The sequence below is a fragment of the Schistocerca americana genome, chromosome 7 (assembly GCF_021461395.2).
Source record: "Schistocerca americana isolate TAMUIC-IGC-003095 chromosome 7, iqSchAmer2.1, whole genome shotgun sequence".
NCBI classification, from domain to species: domain Eukaryota; kingdom Metazoa; phylum Arthropoda; class Insecta; order Orthoptera; family Acrididae; genus Schistocerca; species Schistocerca americana.
The window spans coordinates 214,248,580-214,273,810 of NC_060125.1; the positions used below are offsets into that span (position 1 = coordinate 214,248,580).

General features: G+C 41.4%; 1 non-coding gene across 1 annotated transcript; it reads left to right on the plus strand.

Annotated features, from left to right (window-relative positions):
- Positions 1-24,085: 24,085 nt before the first annotated feature.
- On the plus strand, positions 24,086-24,160 carry Trnat-ugu. Its single transcript has one exon. It is a non-coding gene; the product is annotated as a tRNA-Thr (tRNA).
- The last annotated feature ends 1,071 nt before the right edge of the window (positions 24,161-25,231 follow it).

Consider the following 25,231-nt stretch of genomic DNA (forward strand, 5'->3'; position numbering starts at 1 on the left):
GACTGAAGATATCAAAGAAGTTCAAGAATATGATAAGTGAACTGGGATGGCAACGATTAAAACAAAGTCATTTTTCGTTATGGTGGGATCTTCACATGAAATTTCAATCACCAACTTTCTCATCAGTGTTTGAAAATATTTTGTTGGCGTCCACCCACATAGTGAAGAATGATTATCATAATAAAAGAGCAAATCAGAGCTCACACAGAAAGATTTAAGTGTTCGTTTTTCCCTTGTGTTGTTTGAGAATAGAATAGCAGAGTAATAACTTTAAGATGGTTCCATTAACCCATTTCCAGGCACTTAATTGAAAGTTGTGGAGTAATCATGTTGATGTAGATATAGAAAAAACTTACATGTATTAAATCTTATATGAATACATGTATCCCATTACATAATATGCATCTAACTGACACATAGGCAGAGTCATCACATACAGTTTTACATTTTGGAGTCTTTCTTTTCTTAGTGGGAGTCTGTATGTATCACACACATAAATTAAAATAACCACTCACCTGCCCCGCACATCTACCATATGTTATGGGTGCTGATGTGACAACACATGTGTTCTTTCAACAGGAGATATGGTAAGATAATACAGCCAAGATCACACAATTCCAGAGATAATATACAGCAAAGATATACTTACCCATATGCATTTGCTTCTCTGCTTTTGGCACAACAGATGTGTAGTAACAAGGGAGACCCCTTGGACCCCATATTATGCTGGTGAAACATGGTAAGATAATACAGCTACAGTCACACATCCAAAGATAATATAGAGCAAAGAGGTACTCACTTATATGCATATGCATATGCACATGCCTCTTGGCTTTTGGTTGAGGTTACCAACTTAGCTGGAGCCAAAACTGGACAATTCAAATATGTATTATTATTATCATCAAAATTATTATATTACTACTATTATTATTATTATTCACAAAATACTACATAAAATGTGTTATAGCTGCCACAACAGGAAGTACACATTTATTTATAACAATACTCAGTGTTAATACTGGGAATCTAACCATTTCTGTGTGCCTCTAGTTTCATTGCTAGTTATGTTTTGAAGTTATACTTCTTTTCTGACTTCATAGTGTTAACAAGTTCTTTCCTCATTGTCAGATTTGGCAAATTCAGCACATTTCATACAATAGCAGGAATTCACAAATAGTTCAACTTTCAGAATTTCCACTTTCAGTCTGTTTCTTTAATTGCTCCAGATATTTAACATCACACTGAAAATCTGCTCTACAAACACATTGGACAGTGGCACTGCGAGGGGTATGTTGTACAATTTTCAGCAAATTATGTGCTTTGCATCTATTAAAAATGTAACCCATTTGTTTGAAATGTTTGAGTGTGGTAAGTCCTTAATGAATGTCAAGATGTCATTCAGTGCACATATTTCAGAAAATAGTTCATCACTGCTACTGTTTGTGTTGAAAATAATCTACATGTTTTATTACACTCTCCATTTTAAGGAGTTCTTCAAGACTGAACTGAGAGCTATGCTTGAATATTGAATATCCACTGAAGTCAAACCATTTTTCTAGATATTCCAGCATCCTAGTATATACTAGCTGAGCTTTTCTGACAACTCGGGACCTTTGCCTTTCGCGGGCAAGTGCTCTACCAACTGAGCTACCCTAGCACGAGTCTCGGCCTAGCACACAGTTTTAATCTACCAGGAAGTATCATATCACTGCACACTCCACTGCAGAGCGAAAATCTCATTCTGGAAACATCCCCCAGGTTGTGGCTAAGCCATGTCTCCGCAATATCCTTTGTTTCAGGAGTGCTAGTTCTGCAAGTTTTGCAGAAGAACTTCTGTAAAGTTTGGAAGGTAGGAGACATGGTACTAGCAGAGGTAAAGCTGTGAGGACAGGGCATGAGTCGTGCTAGTGTAGCTGAGTTGGTAGATCTGTTGCCCAAGAAAGGCAAAGGTCCCGAGTTCGAGTCTCGGACCAGCACACAGTTTTAATCTGCCAGGAAGTTTCATATTGTATATGCTTCTCAGCTTATGGCAATATAAATGTGTAGTATCAAGGGAGTCCTCTAGGGCCCCACAATATGCTGTGGCCAAGGTTACATGAGTGTAACATTTCAAAAATGTATGTGTATTTCATCACATATGAATACATGTACAGCATCATGTAATATACAACTAAGGGGGACACAGTCAGAGTCCTCACATATATTTTGACATTTTGGTACTCACATTAAGAACCCCAATAACGAAAGTAGGAGTTCAAAAATCTCAAAATCTATATGATGACTCTGACTACATCTCCCTTAATTGTATAATAAGAGAGGCACTAGGGTTATCCATGTGTGATGTAATACACATAAGCTTTCAGGTGAAATACTCATATAATCTGTGTCATGCCAAATTATGGGGTCCAAAGGGCTTCCTTCAATAGTACACACAGTGCTGTGTCAAGGGCCTACTCCTACTCTGGCAGCAACTCACATTACAGTGTGGTTACTTGGGCAGCCAGCTTCCTATGAGATGACATATGAAGGCTGCCATGTTCAGAAAGCAACCAGATGCCAACCCAAATGCCGTTAGAGGTCGCAGGATCACATGACTTGAGAGGACCGGGTGCATCCTGGTGCTGGGGTTGCATTTAGGCCAGCTCACAGGCCCTGAGCATCAGTTCAGTTCAGGTGGACATCCTGGGCCACGTGAGGAATGCAGTCACATTCCATCAATCAGGAATTCACTTTGGAGTGAGCACAATGACGAAGCCAAGTTTCGTGTTAGTGCTTACGCGATCAGACTTGTAATAACTGTAGACTTCATTCTGATTAGCAATACACTGGACTTGACTATGTTTTCATCATATTGGAGCTGTCATATTGGAACATCATACAGGACTGTCCTTCCGGGACTTTTTCATAACAGGAAAAAATACAGGCAAACCTGAAGCACAAGTCACAGCCTAGAAATGCAATGAGAGCACATACTGGGGTCAGTTAGGCACCACTCGGAGACCTCGTGCTGTGACGGGGCGGTTAATAAAGGAAGTGTGGTTGGAGAAGAGTTCACACAAATGTGCATATACGAATGTTGGTTAAAAATGTTATTGCAAATTTTGGCTCTCACATAGGTATCAGGGTGGATTTCCACACTTGGTGCATTAGTACACTTCCACACCCGCGCATTTGTTATAGTTTTTGAATTAATTATTCACTCAGACATGAGTACAGTTTATGCTACGGAACAAGAATTAGGCGATTATTATACTAAAATCAGCTTTTCACGACACAGTTCAATCACTATTTATTGGCGTCGTTCTTTTCTTTCACACAATGAAATTAGTACTGGTGAGAAGATTCAGTTTTACTTTAATAATAATTTGACTTCAAGCCCCCACTAGCAGTAATGTAGGCTGCTATAAACTAAAATTACTCAATCAATTCGAACAGAGCCACAAGTCCCACTGTCCTTTTTGTTCTAACAGTTTTGGCGCGAAATCACAGATCGCCACATGTTCACTACGACGATGTATACCTCGTAAATTGTACTCACACAAATAATCGTAGCACTTCCAGTTCACCAAATATATGCTTGCACACTTGCACTCAAACAATATTCTTTGTCGAAATAAATCGGCGCGAAAAAGAATTCTCAGACGACCACATGGGCCATCCACCCTCCAAAACGACCGACCAACGACTGGCCCCTGGCCAAGAGGGCTGCCCGCTTATAAGTAAATCTTATTTAGTATTACATTACCTTCTAGGATTATTCTCTCACCCGTAAATCAAGTTTTAGTTTTTGCAAAATTTCGCCACTTAGCGCTAATTTGTTTGTTGACATCTGTGCTGCGTATAGCACCGTTTTTAGACGTAATCTATAGCTATCTACACATTGCGCTGCTCAAAATCTTCATATCTATAATAATTAATTAATTATGGGCGAAAAATGTTAATATTAATTTGCAAACAATGAAAACTATCGCAAGTTAAGTGTATAGTATAACTTAACTAGTTTAAAATACGTGTGATGCCACCAAAAACATTATATAGTGCCGTTCTTTGCGTCATCAATTATCTATTGAATTTTATAAACATTTCCCCTCAAACTTTGTTTATTGCTCTTTACGGGCTTAATTATTTAAGAATCTTAACATATGACTACGGCACTCGATCCGCTGTGACGAAACGTTCTTAATGAGTGCTCGCTCATCCCTGTAGGTTGTTATTTGCTAATTTTATTAATCTTTCAGTATTCGTGATATTAACCGATTTTGAGGTTACTGTAACTTTTGCGTCTCGTGACTTGAAATAAAGATCGATCTTTCAGAAGGTGCATATTGCTGACCACAATCCACTGCCGCATCGCTCTTCACCGTAAGTTACATAGTTTTCGCGTAATGCGAAAAACCAAACAATGCCCCAAGCTGCGGGCCACGTGGCGACGGAGGCGTCCCACCGACCGTTGCAAATCTAGCGCGGGCGCGCCACGCGCTTCCGCGAATCACGCACCATGTAGTGCGCTCGCTCTCCGCAAAGCAATGCTTGCATACTAGACCTATTCATCTAGTAACGGGGCTTTGTACCGTCACAGTGCTGAGCAGGCTTCTATAACTTTCGCATCACTCCCATCTGTGTTATGAAGCCTGGCCAATAACCGGGAAGAACTGCAGCTAGACTGCCAATTACTATAGACAGTCATCGCCTTCACTTCAGATAACTTGGCATTACATACTAACACGGCGCACTCCACAATTTGTCAACACGTGGAGGCAGTATCAGTCTGTGAATGTCTGCATCATCACAGTAGCTCTGCTGTCACTCGATGTGAAGTAGTGATTTCTGCTTGTCTGCCCAGTGTGGGCAGCCACCACCACTCCAGCCTCCACCTCTCTGAGATCTCTCGCCATCGTCAGAGTCCAGCCAGCAGCTCAGAGTTAGATGCTGAAAGGCACCGTGACCGTCTGCTATGCTGGCCGATGTCATCTGCTGCCTGCTCTGTACTGTAGCCAAGCCACATGTGGTATGTCACTGAGTCAGCGCACCGTATCAGCATTCCTCTGTGTAAGCAGCTTGCCTCTTTGTGCCATAGGCCATGACTATGGCTACCACTACAGCGCCAGAATATTTTGTGAAGAAAAAAAAGGCACTTGAATAACTGACAGAATAATTAAAAGTCGTGTTCATGTTCACAGAGGAATCAAGTCGAATGATTGAAAAGAAGACTGTATATTTCCATCACTCGTTTGTCTGTGCTCCCCCACACGCCACACCTGTCTCCCAAACCATCTACTGACCTAATCACGCCCTCAAGAAGATAAAAACGCATCCTGACAAGCGAGAATTTCTCACATTTAACTCCAGTTTGTCCGCAACTTTCCTTGGTCAACTACATTTTGGCCCCTAAAGGGAAAGATTCTGCATGCACCTGTCATGTCAGGACTTGAACTTTTTGTAGTTTAGTACTTCATATACTTACTAGTTAGTAACCTTTCACAATGGTGTTTTCTTCCTAGAGGCCATCTGCGTTTGGATTACACTTATGACAATGGTTGGTTGGTAGATTTGGGGGGAAGAGACCAAACAGTGAGGTCATCCTCCCATCGGATTAGGGAGGGATAGGGAAGGAAGTCAGCTGTGTCCATTCAAAGGAAACGTACCACCATTTGTCTGAAGTGATTTAGGGAAACCATGGAAAACCTTAATTAGGATGGCCGGACATGGGTTTGAACCATCATCCTCTAGAATGCAAGTCCAGTGGGCTAACCACTTTGCTACCTCGCTCAGTTTTATGTTAATATTCTTTCTTGTCTCTGGCTTCACCAAACTTAGTTTTGGAGTGAGACTTTGTTAGTCCCTATTGGCACCTTGTGTGCAAGTACTTTAGATGTGAACTTTGTTTAGTTACTTCAGATATCACCAGCCCTCTACCAAAGAAGCTGTTTAGAGTTAAATTTAGAAGGTTTTATTTTATTTGAGTACTAGTTATGCACTGGCCACAACTGGAGATTATTGTGATAGAGGTGTCTCAATAAACTTGAGATTCATTGTTCACTGTGCCATTTTTTCTTGACCACCTGCAGTGAATATTTAAATTGGCAATGAGGTGTCCCTTTTTTTCGAGTCAGTACTTCTATGGATGCTCTGACACAGGCAGACAGTGCATTTGCATGTGTATTCGTTTTATTCTGTTTGTGGCAACTGTGCCACCTTTCTGCTCCTCATCCCATAGCTGTCAGCAACATGATATTTGTGGTACTTCACTTTGCACTCACTTTCTTCACACATAGTGCACGTTTTCTTGTGTGTCTCTTCTCGTTTCTGTGCCTATCAGTCTATTCATCAGACACTAGCTTCCTGCACCTCTCTCCACTTTCTACCTCTGGACACAGCACCGACATCATTTTCTACACCAGTCCTCGCTTATGGTTTGTCCTCTATCTACTCCCAGAATGGCAGGACTCGGTGGCCGTGCGGTTCTAGGCACTTCAGTCCGGAACCGCGTGACCGCTACGGTCGCAGCTTCCAATCCTGCCTCGGGCATGGATGTGTGTGATGTCCTTAGGTTAGTTAGGTTTAAGTAGTTCTAAGTTCTAGGGGACTGATGACCTCAGATGTTGAGTCCCATAGTGCTCAGAGTCATTTTTTTTATTCCAAGAATGATCTGTCATTGTGCATCTTCTCTCCCATCTTGGTCAGCTCCTCCCAAATCCACAAATAAAATTTTTTCTGCTTTTGGTGCCTCATCCTTACACATGTCCCCCAATTTCTCTTTCGATGCCTCTTTCATGCCCTCAAGTCCCAGTGCTTTCAAGAAAAAACATTACATCCCAAGTGCTTTTGCATGACAAATTTCCCTCCCATGTGTTTCCACATGATACCTTTGCCTCCCTAGTGCGCTCACACAGCAATGTTTTATCCTAAAGCCCTCCACACAACAAACTTTTATCTCCAATGCTTTCGCGCAACAAATGCTTTCAAGTGACCATTTTTCCTTCCAAGTGCTTTTGCATTACACCATTCCCTTCCAAGTGCTTCTGCAAAGCACTTTTCACACATTTTATCCTATGTACTTTATTGCAACGAACTTTCATCCGATGTCATCCTAAGCACTTTTTCACAATGAATGTGAAACTCAGCATGACCCACTGAAGCGTTGGAACATCGATGCTGTCGATGACCTCCTGAATGGCTGTTTTCAGCTCAGCAATGGTTTTGAGGTTACTGGTGTACACTTTGTTTTTAATATAACCCACAAAAAGGAGTCGCATGTGTTCAGATCTGGAGAATGTGGCGGCCAATCGAGGCCCATGCTAGTGGCCGCTGGGTACCCCAGAGCCAGAATGCGATCCCCAAAGTGCCCCTCCAGGACATCAAACACTGTCCTGCTTCGATCGAGTTGAGCTCCATCTTGCATGAACCACATCTTCCCGAAATCAGGGTTACTTTGGACAATAAGGATGAAATCATCTTCCAAAACCTTCACATACCGTTCAGTAGTCATCATGCCATCAAGGAACATTGCACGGATTATTCCATTACTGGACATTGCTCACCACACAGTCACCCGCTGAGGGTGAAGAAACGTCTCAATTACGAAATACGGATTCTCAGTCCCCAAATATGCCAGTTTTGATTTGCTTATTGAAGAACCCATCCAAATGGAAGTGGGCTTCATCACTAAATCCTCACATCATCAAAGTCCTGTTCATCAATTCTGTGGACAATATTGTTGGCAAAACAACCACTTTTAGATAACCCTGGGGCTTAATGGCTGATGCGTTTGAATTTTGTATGGGAAGAGCCACAGATCTTCAACAACAATTCGTTGCACAATCTCCTGGTTGATTCCCACCTGTTCTCTCAAACTTTCGAATCAAATCTTGATTGTTAGCATACTTGGCTGGTTGTCTTCAGCTTGAACTCGGTCGTAAAGTTCCTCTGAGCCGCAGTTGGGCTGTTATTGCTGGCGTAGTAAGTCCTCACAAATGCTACACGCTCAGGCAAGCTGTACCATTACATTAACAAGTGCAAATGGACAACGACAACAAGATGCATGCACATGCACATACTAATTCTCATTATGCCCCATGGCCAAACACGCAGTTTGAACGCAGTGCTAATACAAACCATTCAGAAATTATGACGATTTTATTTCATATAATTCGATAATTGTCATCCTGTAGAAACCCAATAACAAAAGTTTTGGTAACACCAGACCCATCGCCACAAAAAATGCCAATTTCAAGTTAAAAGTCTCATTGCTGGGAACTCCTCTGTCACAGTTCTACTCCTAAATACGTTGAGATTATTTTTGATAGAAATCTGACCCTTCAAGGAGCAACTCAAAGGCACAAGTTGAGGAGCGAGCTCACATGTGTATCAGATGTTGGCTTTAGCCTTGTCTTACTTGGCAAGAGAATATGTTTTCCCTGTCTGGTACCAATGTTGCTGCTTGAAACAAGTCGGCATTGTTTTTCACCTAACTTACTGTCAGGTGACAAGATGGCTGATATCAACTTTAACTGAAAAGGTTCAAGTCCTTGCTCGAATTGCAGACTAAAAGTAGCAACCAAATCCGAAAAGCCAAAGTCGATATTGCAATAGACACTCACTTCATGGATAGTATCCTGTTGCTCAACATTTTCGCAGCAGGACATGCTTTATGTCAAGTATCAATCTTCTAGTAAAACCAATTAAAATGGAAGGAAGGAAGGAAGATTGGTGTTTAACATCCTGTCTATATCAAGGTTATCAGAGTGTTTCAAGCACGAAGAAGGAAATCAGGTATCCCTTCTCAAGGGAATCATTCTGGTAGTGGAGCAAGTCAGGGAGACCACGGAAAACTAAAATAAGGATGGCAGGACTTGGATTTGAACCATCATCCTCCTGAATGCGAGTCAGGCGTGCTAACCACTGTGTCAGCATGCTTAGTGGCCGAAATGAGACTTCAATGCTTACAGGGCAGAGCCATAATGACTGGATACCACAAAAAGAGAAACTACACATAGAAAACAGCTTGTCTTGGCAGACATGGAAATCATTTAAATGTATTCATGTGAGAAATGGCCAAAGTAAAACTGTCATGTTAAAATGGGGACTCTTGTGATAAACAAGATCTATCCTGCGGGTGTGTGTGGTGTTAAGTAGATGGCCCGTTTACACCATATCCTCAGACATCATGAAGCAAGAGGATCTGGGATCTGCAAGCCCAACAGCGGTGAACCTTTCTGAGGTGCTATGCTTCATCTAAATGCTGTGCAAAAGAAGCACTATATAGATACACTGTGTGATCAAAAGTAACTGGACACCCAGCTGAAAATTACAAGTTCGTGGCACCCTCCATCGGTAATGCTGGAATTCAATATGGTGTTGGCCCACCCTTAGCCTTGATCACAACTTCCACTCTCGCAGGCATACATTCGATCAGATGCTGGAAGATTTCTCGGGGAATGGCAGCCCATGCTTCACGGAGTGCTGCACTGAGGACAGGTATCGATGTTGGTCGGTGAGGCCTGGCATGAAGTCGGAATTCCAAAACATCCCAAAGGTGTTCCATATGATTCAGGTCAGGACTCTGTGCAGACCACTCCATTACAGGGATGTTATTGTCGTGTAACCACTCCGCCACAGGCCGTGCATTACGAACAGCTTATCGATCATGTTGAAAGATGCAATCGCCATCCCCGAATTGCTCTTCAACAGTGGGAAGCAAGAAGGTGCTTAAAACATTGATGTAGACCTGTGCAGTGATAGTGCCACGCAAAACAACAAGGCGTGCAAGCCCCCTCCATGAAAAACACTACCACGCCATAACACCTCTGCCTCCGTATTTTACTGTTGGCACTACACACACTGGCAGATAACATTCACTAGCCATTTGCCATACCCACACCCTGCCATCGGATCGCCACATTGTGTATCATGATTCGTCGCTCCACACAAAGTTTTTCCACTGTTCAATCATCCAATTTTACACTCCTTACGCCAAATGAGGAGTCGTTTGGCATTTACCATCGTGATATGTGGCTTATGAACAGCTGCTCGACCATGAAATCTAAGTTTTCTCACCTACCACCTAACTGTCATAGTACTTGCAGTGGATCATGATGCAGTTTTGAATTTCTATGTGTCGGTCTGGATAGATGTCTTCCTATTACACATTACGATCCTCTTCAACTGTCGGCAGTCTCAGTCAGTCAACAGATGAGGTCGGCCTGTATGCTTTTATGCTGTATGTGTTCCTTCATGCTTCCACTTCACTATCACAACAGAAACAGTGGACCTAGGGATGTTTACGAGTGTGGAAATCTCGCATACAGACTATGACACAAGTGATACCCAATCACCTGACCACATTCGAAGTCCATCAGTTCTGCGGATTGCTCCATTCTGCTCTCTCACAATGGCTAATGACTACTGAGGTTGCTGATATGGAGTATCTGGCAGTAGGTGGCAGCACAATGCACCTAATACAAAAAACGTATGTTTTTGGGGGTGTCCGGATACTTTTGATCACATAGTGTATATACCAAATAGAACACTTTGTGATGGTATCGGCCATGTATGGTATACAGTACCCCGAAAGCAAATTCTATGGAAACGGCACCTGCTACATAAGTGTAAAACAAAGCATAGTACTACAATTAGAGATATTGAAAGGGCAATGCATGAAACCTTCAAAGACTATTGTAGCAAGATTTTATTGAAAGAATCTTCATAAAACCCAACGAAATTCTGGTCATATGTAAAGGCTGTCAGTGACATCAAAGTTTGTGTAGATACTCTTGGATGATACAATTTGGAAATTTATGGTAGCACAGCGAAAACTGAAGTGCTGAACTCTGTATTGCAACGTTTCTTTATACACTATAATCAAGGAGAACTACCTAAGTTTAATTTTTCTACCACAGTGAATGGAAGTTGATACAGATACTAGTGTCAGTGGTATTGAGAATCTGCCGAAATTGCTAAAATGAACAAAGTCCCTGCGCCAGATTCTATACAGAACTTGTTGCTGAGTCAGCTCCTATTTCAGCCAGAACATAACTTTGATCCCTCGAACAAAGCAAGTGCTCAGTAGTCAGAAAAAAATGCTTCATTAAGCCCATCTACAAGAAAGATATCAGTAGTGAACCACAAAACTACTGTCCAGTATCATTGAGATCCATTCGTTGTAGAATCTTGGAACTTTTTCACTGAAAGATAATAGGTAACTGGAACAGAATTATCTCTCCAATGCTGAACAGCACAGATCTGAAAACATCAGTCACGCAAAAACCAACTCGCAAATTTCTCACTACACACCGAAGGCCAGGAATCATGGCAATCAACTCAAGGCAGTATTTCTTAACTCCTGGAAATCATCTCATTCAGTACTGTACCAACGTTTATTAAATTAGTGATTAGATTCAGAATTTCTCGGTAGGCAGCATGCAGTATGTTATTTTGCTTACAGAGTTATCGAAGGATCTATAAGTATAAGGGGCAGTCAAATGAAAACTAGACAGATGGAAAAAGAATAAGTAAATTGATTGTTACTTCAAAAGAATTTGCCGTAACTATTAATACATTTATACCTTCATGCAAAAATGTTTTCAGTTGCCTACAGAATGATGATTGTTCCCAAATGTACAGTTTTCCACCTGAAGCAAATCAACGGTCATGAATCTTTCTTCAGGCCTCCAAAAATATGGGATCACATGGGGAGAGATCCAGGCTTAACGAAGGATGTGCAAGGGCTTTCCAGCGAAACTTTTATTCAAAACAATTTTGGCAACATGTGGATGGGCATTTCATTGACAGGTTGTTTGGAATGTGCAGCAGAAGTTTCACTGGGAAGCTCTTACACATCCTCCCATGCGATTTCCATGTGTTTGGAACACAGAAGAAAGAAATTCGTGGCCTTCGATTTGCTTCAGATGAAGAAGCTCACACCTGGCACTATCATGGTTCCACAGGCAACCGCAAACATTTTTCCATGAAAGTACTGAGGGTCTTGTTTCACATTTGGATAAATAAACAGTTCTGATGATCACATTTGAAGTAAGAACAATTTATTTACTTTTTTTCATCTGTCTCGTTTTCATTTGAATGCCCTTTATAACTGCAAGTGTGCCCAACGGGAGTTTGTTAAGGTGTTTGCTGGTCATGTTGAATGTTAATGATCAGGGAGACAGCATAAACGTTAATCCAGAATGAGATTCTCACTCTGCAGCGGAACGTGTGCTGATGCGAAACTTCCTGGCAGATTAAAACTGTGTGCCCGACCAAGACTCGAACTCAGGACCTTTACCTTTCGCGAGCAAGTGCTTTACCATCTGAGCTACCGAAGCACGACTCACGTTCGGTACTCACAGCTTTACTTCTGCCAGTATCTCGTCTCCTACCTTCCAAACTTTACAGAAGCTCTCCTGCGAACCTTGCAGAACTAGCACTCCTGAAAGAAAGGATATAGCGGACACATGGCTTAGCCACAGCCTGGGGGATGTTTCCAGAATGAGATTTTCACTCTGCAGCGGAGTGTGCGCTGATATGAAACTTACTGGCAGATTAAAACTGTGTGCCCGACCGAGACTCGAACTCGGGACCTTTGCCTTTCGCGGGCAAGTGCTCTACCATCTGAGCTACCGAAGCACGACTCACACTCGGTACTCACAGCTTTACTTCTGCCAGTATCTCGTCTCCTACCTTCCAAACTTTACAGAAGCTCTCCTGCGAACCTTGCAGAACTAGCACTCCTGAAAGAAAGGATATAGCGGAGACATGGCTTAGCCACAGCCTGGGGATGTTTCCAGAATGAGATTTTCACTCTGCAGCGGAGTGTGCGCTGATATGAAACTTACTGGCAGATTAAAACTGTGTGCCCGACCAAGACTCGAACTCGGGACCTTTGCCTTTCGCGGGCAAGTGCTCTACCATCTGAGCTACCGAAGCACGACTCACACTCGGTACTCACAGCTTTACTTCTGCCAGTATCTCGTCTCCTACCTTCCAAACTTTACAGAAGCTCTCCTGCGAACCTTGCAGCCTGGAGGATGTTTCCAGAATGAGATTTGGCGCACAGTTTTAATCTGCCAGGAAGTTTCATATCAGCGCACACTCCACTGCAGAGTGAAAATCTCATTCTGGAAACATCCCCCAGGCTGTGGCTAAGCCATGTCTCCGCTATATCCTTTCTTTCAGGAGTGCTAGTTCTGCAAGGTTCGCAGGAGAGCTTCTGTAAAGTTTGGAAGGTAGGAGACGAGATACTGGCAGAAGTAAAGCTGTGAGTACCGAGCGTGAGTCGTGCTTCGGTACCTCAGATGGTAGAGCACTTGCCCGCGAAAGGCAAAGGTCCTGAGTTCGAATCTCGGTCGGGCACACAATTTTAATCTGCCAGGAAATTTCATATCAGCGCACACTCCGCTGCAGAGTGAAAATCTCAGTCTGGAAGCATCCCCCAGGCTGTGGCTAAGCCATGTGTCCGCTATATCCTTTCTTTCAGGAGTGCTAGTTCTGCAAGGTTCGCAGGAGAGCTTCTGTAAAGTTTGGAAGGTAGGAGACGAGATACTGGCAGAAGTAAAGCTGTGAGTACCGAGCGTGAGTCGTGCTTCGGTAGCCAAGATGGTAAAGCACTTGCCCGCGAAAGGCAAAGGTCCTGAGTTCGAGTCTCGGTCGGGCACACAGTTTTAATCTGCCAGGAAGTTTCATAAACGTTAATGTCAGACTTTTTCCAGACGACATAGTTAACTTTAATGAAGTATTCTCCAAAATATTTGCACAGTCAGTAACATATTGATAAGGTCTGAAAGTAGAGCAAAAATTGGCAACTTACTTTAAATGTTCCGAAACTTAAAATTGAGCATTCATCAATGCACCACTGATGTTGACTCACAGGTAAAGCGGGTCGTATGCTTTGCTTCATTGGGAGCAGTTGGGGAAATGAAGTCCGTCTATAGGATATGCATTTAGGACACATGCCAGGTAGGACTAACAGGGAATTTTCAATGTATACAAAGAAGGACACAACGAATGGTCAGAGGTTTGTTAGACTCAGTAGGGAGCATCACGAAAATACTGCAAAATCAGAATTGGCAGTCGCTTGAAGATACATGCCAACTAGACCACGAAAGTCCATTTACAAAATATCAAGAACCAGAGCTTGGTGAAGAATGTAATATGTACAGAGGCATTCAGTCAGTCATCCTTCCCACACTCTGTTGTGAATGGATCAGAATGAAACAACAATACATACCAGGGTCGGTTGACTATCCAAGTAACGGAAGGCCAAGTTGGAGGTGGAGGCACCCAAATATAAAATTTGTATGCAGGATGTATCACAATTAGTACAGAAAATGGACAAAGGTGAAAGTATAAAATAACATAAGCAAAAATGTCTCAGTAAATATTGCCTGTAAATGAGCCCTACTCAAGACAGTAGGGAATGTGTTGTTACAAGGCGCCACTGACTTCATTATCAAATATTATTCTAGTTAGTACACTCTAACACACAAAAAAGAAGGAATTATCCAAATGGGACACAAATCGGTAGATGTGATGTAAATGTACAGGAAAACAAATGATCACGATTTCAGGAAAATTGAATGATTTATTCAACAGAAAGAGGTTCACAAACTGAACAAGTCAATAATGTGTTGGTCCCCCTCTGCCCCTTATGTAAGCAGTTATTATGGCAATGATTCATAGAGTTTTTACATCCTGCTGAGGAACAGCATGCCAAATTTTGTCATATCTGAGCGTCAAAAGCACAAGCTGACTGGAGGGCTCTGTCTAGACTGCTCCAAACGATCTCCATTGGGGAGAGATCCGATGACCTTTCTGGCCAAGACTTTGGCAAGCATGACGATAAGCAGTGGAAACTCTCATGCGTGGGCAGGCATTATCTTGCTGACATTTAAGCCCATGATGGCTTGCCATGAAGGGCAACAAAATGGAGCATAGAATATCATCAACGTATTGTTGTGCTGTAAGGGAACTGCGGATGACTACCAAAGGGGTCCTGCTATGAAATGAAATGGCGTCCTAAACCATCACTTCTGGTTGTCAAGCCATATGAGAGGCGGCAGTCAGGTTGGCAACCCACTGCCATCCAGACAAGTCATTGCTGGTCATTGGGGTTCAATTCGAAGCAGGCCTCATCACTGGAGACAATTTTACTCCAGGCCAAAAATATCAATGATGTCACAATGGCACCACATTTGACCACTATTTTGCCCATCGCAACCATGAATGTGTGAATCATGGGCAGGACGTCACACCTCCCTTTAGCCACATCTCACCCCTTCTCTTAAAATCTCTGCAACAGAGTCAGAAATGCGACATCCACCAATGAAATAACGCAGCTTTATTAGGGGTGGCTGAGGAAAACATTTCAGATACACTGCTGTTCAGAATCGACTCTACAAGCCTTAGGGGGCTTCATCTCAACATATTTTGAGGTCAGAAACTACAGTTACAGTACAATGCGCAACACGACTGCGTTCTTGACAACCTTTGACATTGTTGACACCTCTTGGATGATTCAACCCTTCTCGAAGGACACTGTGGGGCTGGAATCCCACTAAACGTTATGCCACCCATTTAAAATGAAGGGTGACCACAATTTTTGCTCTGGTGTACAGAATGGTACCACTAAGGACCATACAAAACAATTTGACGACATTTTTCACGTGATCAGAAGAAAAGGGTGTTTATGCTTTGTTACCCCTCCTTTTTTGACACTAACATGAACAAAATGTCAAAGGATACCTCTAAGACTCCCACAGTTCAGCAACACGCTCCGTGCCATCCATGCAGCTTCGTTGAGCACTTTAAAAATGTCCCTGTACACAGACATCAATTCACTGATTCCTAGATACCAGCGCGACAGGCAACACTTCCGATACCCTCAGCTGAGTGGTGCTATACTGCTGCACTATTAGCTGTTGGTCACACACAAAATCAGAGTGGTATCAAAAAGGTTGCCTATTCTGCCGATACCTAGGAATTGATGAACTGGAGACCTGTACATAGACAGTTTTAAAGTATCTAACAAAGGTGCTAGTGTATCACTAAGTGTGTTGCTGAACTACGGGGTCTTACAGGGTTCTTTTGCTGGCTTATTCGGATGCTTGTCAATGTTGCACCCCCATCCCCCACTTGCATGACACAGGAGGGGGCCAAAAAGGGGCACGAGAGAGCATAAACGTACTTTTCTGCTTCATATCATTTGCTAATTTCATCAAATGGTTTTTAACATTGCTAGTGGTTCCACCCTGTATACCAGAGCAAGTAGAAATTGTGGTCACACTTTACTTCAAAGAGATGACATCATACTCAATTGAGTTGCAGCTCTGCAGTGTCAGTAGATAAGGGTTGAATTTTTCAGTGTGTGAGCTCACACACACACACACACACACACACACACACACACACACACACTATTCACTGCGAATACCTAAAGTCACACCTTCATTTATTTTTGCAAGAGCCCAAGCCCGTCACAGTCCTCATACTGTTGAAGTGCCACATAATAGTGACATCAAAAGCATGTTTACATTTTCAAAACCCTCATTTACAAGAAAAGTACTGATAAGTTGTCAAGTGTCTTGAAGCATGCACCCAAATTTCCCACCCCCACACTCATCTACACAGTGAGGGGTTATCTTAATACTTTCCATTATTTGTGTTCCAATCAGGAGGACTTGCCACGATCAGGTTTACCCAAAACTTTAATCCACTACTAGTTCCCTTCTGCACATTCAAAATTTTTGTGAAACCTTCCCATGAAGCACCATGGAAGACAAGATATAGCATACAGTCCAACCAACTGCACCCTCATGGATATTACCAAGTTAATGTCAGTATAATCTCTGTGGCAGAGAGGAACAAGATTGAAGTTTTGAGATATTGCATGAGATGTGCTTGAGTAGCACGGTGGAGACTGCGCTGTATGCAAATGCAAAGATATAGGTTTGAGTCACAGTGCAGCACATATACTTCAATTAAAATACCTCTGTGATTGACATTGCAGGAGTCAAATGGTAGGGGCCAGGTGTCAACCAATCACAGCTGTTTCCAGAATGAGATTTTCACTCTGCAGCTGAGTGTGTGTTGATATGAAACTTCCTGCCAGATTAAAACTGTGTGCCAGACCAAGACTCGAACTCGGGGCCTTTGCCTTCCGACGCCCCAGGTTTGGAAGGTAGGAGATGACATACTAGCAGAAGTAAAGCTGTGGGGACAGGGTGTGAGTCGTGCTTGGGTAGCTCAGATGGTAGAGCACTTGCCCGTGAAAGGCACAGGTCCCGAGTTCGAGTCTTGGTCTGGCACAAAGTTTTAATCTGCCAGGAAGTTTCATATCAGCGCACACTCAGCTGCAGAGTGAAAACTTCATTCTGGAAACATTGCCCAGGCTGTGGCTAAGCCATGTCTCCGCAATATCCTTTCTTCAAAGAGTGCTAGTTCTGCAAGGTTCGCAGGAGAGCTTCTGTGAAGTTTGGAAGGTAGGAGACAAGGTGCTGGCAGAAGTAAATCTGTGAGGACGGGGCATGAGTCATGCTTGGGTGGCTCAGTTGGTAGAGCAATTGCCTGCGTAATGCAAAGGTCTCGAGTTTGAGTCTCGGTCCGGCAGTTTTAATTTGCCAGATAGTTTCCATCACAGCTGTTTCTTGGACTTCACATGCTCGCTGTGTTGTATATTATGCAGGCACAGGCAGGAGACTAGTTTTTTTTCCCTCCCTCCCAACAAACACACAAAATAATGTTGTACTTCAAATATACTATTATTTTATTGTCATCTCCAAAAAACAGAATCCCACAGTCAGAACAATTATTCTGAGAGCTTCCTTGTAAATCCGATATGAGACACAAAAATGGTGACTATTTTGCATAGATGCTGCAATGCCAGATTTATCTATATAATCAAAGGAACATGCTGTTGCTTATTTTTTGAGGTAGACAGTCAAACATCACACCTCTAAACAGTGCATCCATGACATTGCACTTTCTTCACCACCAACTTATTTAACATTTTGCAACCATGTTAAATAGCTTTTTCTGTCACTGTGTTGCTTTCTTGTCAGGAACACATTTCAGTTTAAGTTCGCTATCTGTCAGACAATTATGTCATTAAGTCATAAAAAGATTTTCATGACAACATTGTCCCATCAGCATAAAATGTGGAGTACAGTGCTGCCACCAAAACTACTGATCACTTACTCAGTGGTATAAATGTCTGACAGAGAGTGAAGTTAAATTTGAAAACAAACTGAAAACATTTCCTCTTGACAACTCCTCCTGTTTTTCTTTCTCTTCCTCTTTGTCTTGTCTTCTAAGGAACTCGAAGCTACCATACCAATCTCATATGTTGCCTTGTATTGCTTCTGTCTTGTACTACTTCCTGCCAACTATTTATGCCAATCCTGTTTATCCATGTACTCCTGTCTCTCCACCTTAACCTCTTACCACAGAAGGATTCTAATTTTTCTAATATGTAAAAGGTGATGAGTAGGAATTACTGCTTCACATCACTATTTTAAAAATAAAAAAAATACTTATAAATTGTCAGCATGTAGCCATATTTACGTAAGAATGTGTAGTGTAAATGTAAGATGACTAATTCCACACCATGATAATTACTCATACAAATGACCCCTGGACCATGTCCTAAAAAGCCATCATGGCTATTAACAAAAACATTTTCTGTTGTCACTCAGCATGCTGTTACCGTGACAACAATGTGTTCTACTTTAAATTGGGATGCAGCTGTACCTGCTCATGTGGACAAGCTAGTTCCAATGGTGGCCAGGTCTGCACTTATCTTTTGAGCATAACAGTAATATCTTGTTCCCTGTTACATATACTGCTCAGATTGTACACATTAGTAAAGAAAATTCCAAATGTGATTTTACTGCTTTTCATAACTTGGCCAAAGTATATTTAAAGCCCAATTTCACTTATTTGTACCAAAAATCTTACATAAGTTGCGAAATATTACATTTAATAATGTTCAGGATAAGAGCTTTTCTATCACCGACATCTTTTACAGTGCCATCCCATTATCTGAATCTTATAAGGAACAGATACTTGTAACTTCCAGTGAGGATCAGAAGTAAATCCACTGATCGCTTCTCCACTACTCAAAAGTCCAGTTTTCTCGCTTCTGTTCTTTAATTGTTACAATTGTATATATCTCTTGTCTGTATCGGTTGTGCATGTAGACTGTCTTTTACAAAAGTGGTAACAACTCAGGACACATGACGTGTACTAATCAGACCCCCTTGGCCATTCTTGTAACTAGCCAACAGTACTGGTTTTCCACTATGGAACGCTTACAACAATTACTAGTGCATACTGGTTTGAGCCCGGTGGATGTTGTGAAAATAGTGGATTCTCTCATGGGCTGTTGATGTGTGGTTCCATCCCAAGGATGAACGAAGGTCCTCTGGTCTGGTGCTGTAGAGATTTCGTGGCATGTGCCATAAGACGAACACTTGTCTTTTTGCCTATGGTACGTCAAGCATAAACTATACACTGGAAGTTGCTACAGATGTAGGAGAGGTTGTGGATTTTTTAGAGTATGTGTAACTCTGATATCTCCTAATGAATAATTGTCAGTCCACAAGGGATGTACATAATCAGACCAGAAAGTAAGGGACAGAAAAAAATTGTGGTGGATAGATGTCAAAGGTCACAGAATTAGCATCTCTTTATGAAAACAGTCACAGTAAAATGTCAATGCACTAAAACCTGGATGAAACTCTTACCAGAAAATTCTGCAATCCCTAATGATGTGGAATGTGTTCACCTACATCTGCTTCTATATTTATGCTCCATAAGTCAGTTGATGGGTGGTGCTGATAAAGGTGGTGGAAGGGGTGTACTTTGTGTACTACTATCACCTCCCGTCCCTTTTTCCTGTTCCAGTCACAAACTGCACATGGGAAGAGCAGTTGCTGGTAAGCCTCTGCACGAGCTCAAATCTTTTAACTAATTTGTGACTTCACTGCTCTTCTTCGGAGCTTCTCTGTTTCCTCTATTGATCCTGTCTAATACAGCTAACAGACTGATCAGTGATGTTCATGCATCAGTTGAAACAAGGTTTCTGTAAGCTACCTCCTTCATATGGTGGACTACACTGATTGATGATTCTTCCAGTCAATCACAGTTTAGCATCTGCCATTCCTGCAATTCAGTTTGTGTGGTTACTCCACTTCAGATCACTTTATATGCATACTGTGGGATATTTCACAAGATTTGGTACATGGGACATCCACAATAGAGAAGCATGATAATTATATTACAGAGATCCACTTCACTTGTACTAATTACTTTTTCAAACAATGACCAGTTGCAGAATTTTAAAATCCAAGCTTCAGATGTTTGAAATTATTGTATTTGGTAACATATAGTCATGCCAGTCAGTATTACAATTCCAATCGCTGAAGTGGTTGGTGTTCCTACTGTGCCGCTGCCAGTGGCGGACAGTTTCTGGCAACATCTTGTACTGATTGGCCTGACCACATGTTACATGTTACTGAATACAATAATTTTACACATCCAAATATGGGATTTTAAAATTTTGAAAGTGGTCCTGGTTTGAATAAGTAATTAGTGCAAGCCTGAAGTGGATCTCTTTAAATTAATTATCTGAGATATTTAATGGATGTGACTTTTTCCAGTACTGTGAAAAGATAGGTCAGATTTTCCAGTAGGCTGAATGTTTACTGTAGTAAACTAAAATATCATGTCTAACAAGAATTAGAAACAGTCTGTGAATCAACTGGGACTAAAATCGGTGACAAAGGTGGAATAATATTGATAATACATCTGGTGCCGTATCAGTGAAAGGCAGAGCAATAACAGAGCAGTACCCTGGAAATGCAGTGGACAGTACGAGGAAACTTTAACTTACTGCATCCTGAATGAGACTGCCATACATTCACTACGAGTGATACAAAGTGTTTCAAAATACACTCATGCTCGTAAATTAAGGATAATGCTGATACATGGTGAAACAAGGCTCTGGGGGGCAGTTTGCGGGTTTAAATCACGTCGGGGTATGACCATGCAGTACTTTTGACATGCAGTCATCGCACGGTGGCACTGGCAGCAGTCCACATATGGAGAGGTGTGTTGGTGCATGTCAGAGTATGGTGCAGCGAGTAAGTGTGCATACGTTTTCAGACGTGCTAATGGTAACTGTGTGTTGAAAATGGCTCAAAGAATACATATTGATGACATTATGAGGGGTAGAATACTAGGGTGACTGGAGGCTGGTCAAACACAGCAGGTCGTAGCAGGGGCCCTCCGTGTGCCACAAAGTGTGATCTCAAGATTATGGCAACAATATGGATGATAATGCACGACCCCACCGAGCTGCTATTGTGGAGGAGTACCTTGAAACAGAAGATATCGGACAACTGGAGTGGCCTGCCTGTTCTCCAGACCTAAACCTCATCGAGCACGTCTGGGATGCTATCGGTCGATGTATCGCTGCATGTCTTCAAACCCCTACGACACTTCAGGAGCTCCGACAGGCACTGGTTCAAGAATGGGAGGCTCAACCACCTGACCCAGAGTATGCCAGCCCGTTGTGCGGCCAGTGTACGTGTGCATGGTGATCATATCCCACATTGACATTGGGGTACATGCGCAGGAAACAGTGGCGTTTTGTAGCAAAGTGTTTCGGGACGGTTTTCTCAACTTATCACCAATACCGTGGACTTAAAGGTCTGTGCCGTGTGAATTCCCTATGTGCCTATGCTATTGGCGCCAGCTTTGTGTAGTGCCATGTTGTGTGGCACCACATTCTGCAATTATTCTTAATTTATGAGCATGAGTGTAGTACTGAATGCACGCTCTGGTAAAGGTCTCTACCAACTATTTAGATAGTCCACAAATGATAAAAGTGTTCTTTTTAATTCCCTATTTAAGGGTAAAAAGATTTCAAACAACATGTAATCTATTACGTTTTAATACATAGCACTAAAACTGCACAGTATTCACAATATTACTCATTGGTTTCGTAACATAAAATACAGAATAGCCAACCATGTCTTTTAAATCAATGGCCAATGGTCATATACACACACCAAATAAACCCTAAATACTCATTATGTATCATATGTACACTAATATTTTTTAAGTAAATAAAAGAAAAATTATTAAAAAGGCAGCATTATTTTTATTCATGTATGATACAAGTCTACATTTTCTACTCTTGAATATTTCAAATAAATCATATATGTACACAAAATATAAATCTAAGATTACCAATTACATAACAAAAGTTATCTCTGTGTTCCATTATTTTAAAAATTAGAGTAAATGATAAGTCAGACAGATATGACATACAAAAGTAATATTTAAGTAAAAAGGACATATTGGATAACTTCAATAAAATTATTTTGGGTGGAGAAGTATGTACTGCATAAAACAATGTATTAAAGCTAAGTTGTCACTTTGAAATTAACTGTCTCTTCTGCTTTCTGCAGTTCATTTCTGTTTTCTTTTGCAGACTTCCTCAAGGTATTTGACTGGGTTAATGAAGCCATGTCACATTGTTTCTCTGCCTGGTCAGCAAATTCATCTGCAGATTTTATAAGGATGTCTATGCAGCATTGTAGGTATTTTCTTTTCTTTTTAAACTGATTTTCATCAACGTCATCCGCCTCAATCTTCCTTACTTGTTTAGCATTTTCTGTGTCTTTTACATCTTCAAAATATTGATTATAACAATGCTTTTCCATCGAAAAAAAGCTGCACAAATCTTTATCAATAACAATTTTTGTTGCATCTCCGCCTAAGCTGTTTATATGATCACAAGGGATTCAGTTCTGAACTTATAACTAGTACAGATTTTACATCTCTATGCCCATCAAAAAATTTTTTTGGGAGCATATAGTTCTTAATTTGTTTTTCACTAACAAAACCAAGGTCAAGTTTTTCTGTATGAAGATGATTCTTAGGGATACTAAATTCAACTTTTATCAAGTCAATTATAGTTAAATTATTTAACAGTTTAAGTTTCAAAAATATCTGCATTAATGCAAGAGTAACCTTTTTAATATTGTCACTCATGTATGAGAGCGCAGGTTTACAAGTCTGGCATGTGTTACAGAAAAGCAGCATAACGTGTGCAATACTTGTAAAAGTATTAAGATGTACTGGAAACACATCTTCTTTTATACTATACTGAATATTTTGAAATGATTTGTCGGGTGGTTTCTCAAATTTCTCCCTCTCTACCTGTTTAAAACACGTTCACACACACACACACACACACACACACACACACACAATTTGTAACCAATGATGGGAAACAGATTTCTAAAGGAAGCTTGCCCCATTAATAGCACTAAAGACCTTTCTCTTAGCTGGATAACATTTGAATAATTGGTAAATCATTTTTAAAAAATCAGCATTCTAGTCTAATGATTGAAATCCTTGTCAGAAAGCATTATGTATAATATGTAATGCACAGGTATCAATATTTATTAGCTGTTATTTATAATCATTAAGAATGTGTTCCTCTATCAGTTTATGTAATTTTAAGTTGACATGTGGGCTGTCCATAGACAACTGTAACACATTTGTAAATGAAATGATAATTAAATGGACAGCCTAGATGCAAACAGACGTTGATGTACTTCATTGGGGACATGTTGAAAATGTGTGCCCCGACCGGGACTCGAACCCGGGATCTCCTGCTTACATGGCAGATGCTCCATCCATCTGAGCCACCGCGGGCACAGAGGATAGTGCGTCTGCAGGGACTTATCCCTTGCACGTTCCCCGTGAGATCCACATTCCCAACATGTCCACACCACTACATTCGTAGTTCGCCTAATAGATGTTTGCCCATCATACTCATTACTCGTGGCAGATTAATCTACCAAGTCCCGTGCGAGTTCGGGCATAGCATGTGCGTTCGCACAAGAAGGTCAATGGCCGGGAAGCCATATTTTAACTATATATGACGGTAGTATCTGTTCCCGAAAGAACAGTTACCGTGGATGACCATGCACTACGAATGTAGTGGTGTGGACATGTTGGGAATGTGGATCTCACGGGGAACGTGCAAGGGATAAGTCCCTCCAGACGCACTATCCTCTGTGCCTGCGGTGGCTCAGATGGATAGAGCGTCTGCCATGTAAGCAGGAGATCCCGGGTTCGAGTCCCGGTTGGGGCACACATTTTCAACATGTCCCCAATGAAGTACATCAACGCCTGTTTGCAGCTAGGGTGTCCATTTAATTATCATTTCATTTCTAGCAAAGCTGCATGGTCATCCACGGTAACTGTTCCTTCGGGAACAGATACTACCGTCATATACATTTGTAAATGATACGGGTAAAACTTAACTTAGCAGGTTTCCAAACATGTCAATTGCAATAGCATGGCCAAGGAAAACTGATGTTCCAAAGGCTGTTTTGATGTGGTCATTTAACCAAAACCTAACACGAATGTCCATCTGCTTCATTAAATTTTGTGAATTCAGAGTTTCAGCAAACAGAAGGACAATACTCTTTCCATTTAAATCTTTCAGCGGAATATTTTTAATGTGTGGCATGAGTGATTTTCTTTTCAGCACATTAAATGTTAGCAGCTACTGCACTGTCAGGAAACACAATTTTGAAGACTTTGTGAATATCTGTATTTGATCAGTATGAATTATGGCATCTGATAGTTCTCCACATCCAGAGTATGTCAGCATCAAACACGTCAGAGGACTCCAGATAATTCAGCATTTTCTTTTCCACTTATTTTCCATGTGGAACACCATCCTCTGTTGTATCTGACTGCTGGGAAGAAGTTACTGCTGGGAAGAAGTTACTGCTGGGAAGAAGTTACTGGCTTTGAAAGACATTTCAATGCATTTTTCTTTCAGACAACATTGCTTTTAAAGTGTCTTGATGTTTCTTATAACCCATTTGTGGCTTCAGGCCAGATTCTCCCACACTGGCAAATGAAAAGTCTTCGGTACATGCAATGCATTATGCTCTATGTTTATCCTTGCCATATGCTAAAAGGCCAATCCTTATACAATTTATCTTTTGGCCAGTTTAAACTGCAGACACATTTTCCACCCCAGTGGCAACTCATTTAAACTGGGGAAATATTCCCGAAAAAAAAAAAATATGAAAAAAGATCTATCTATAAATAATAGCAGATAACATAATGTCAAATATGGGTCATTCTATATGAATATAACCAGTTGTTGCGCCATGGTAGTTGGAATCTTTTTTCACGATAGATATCG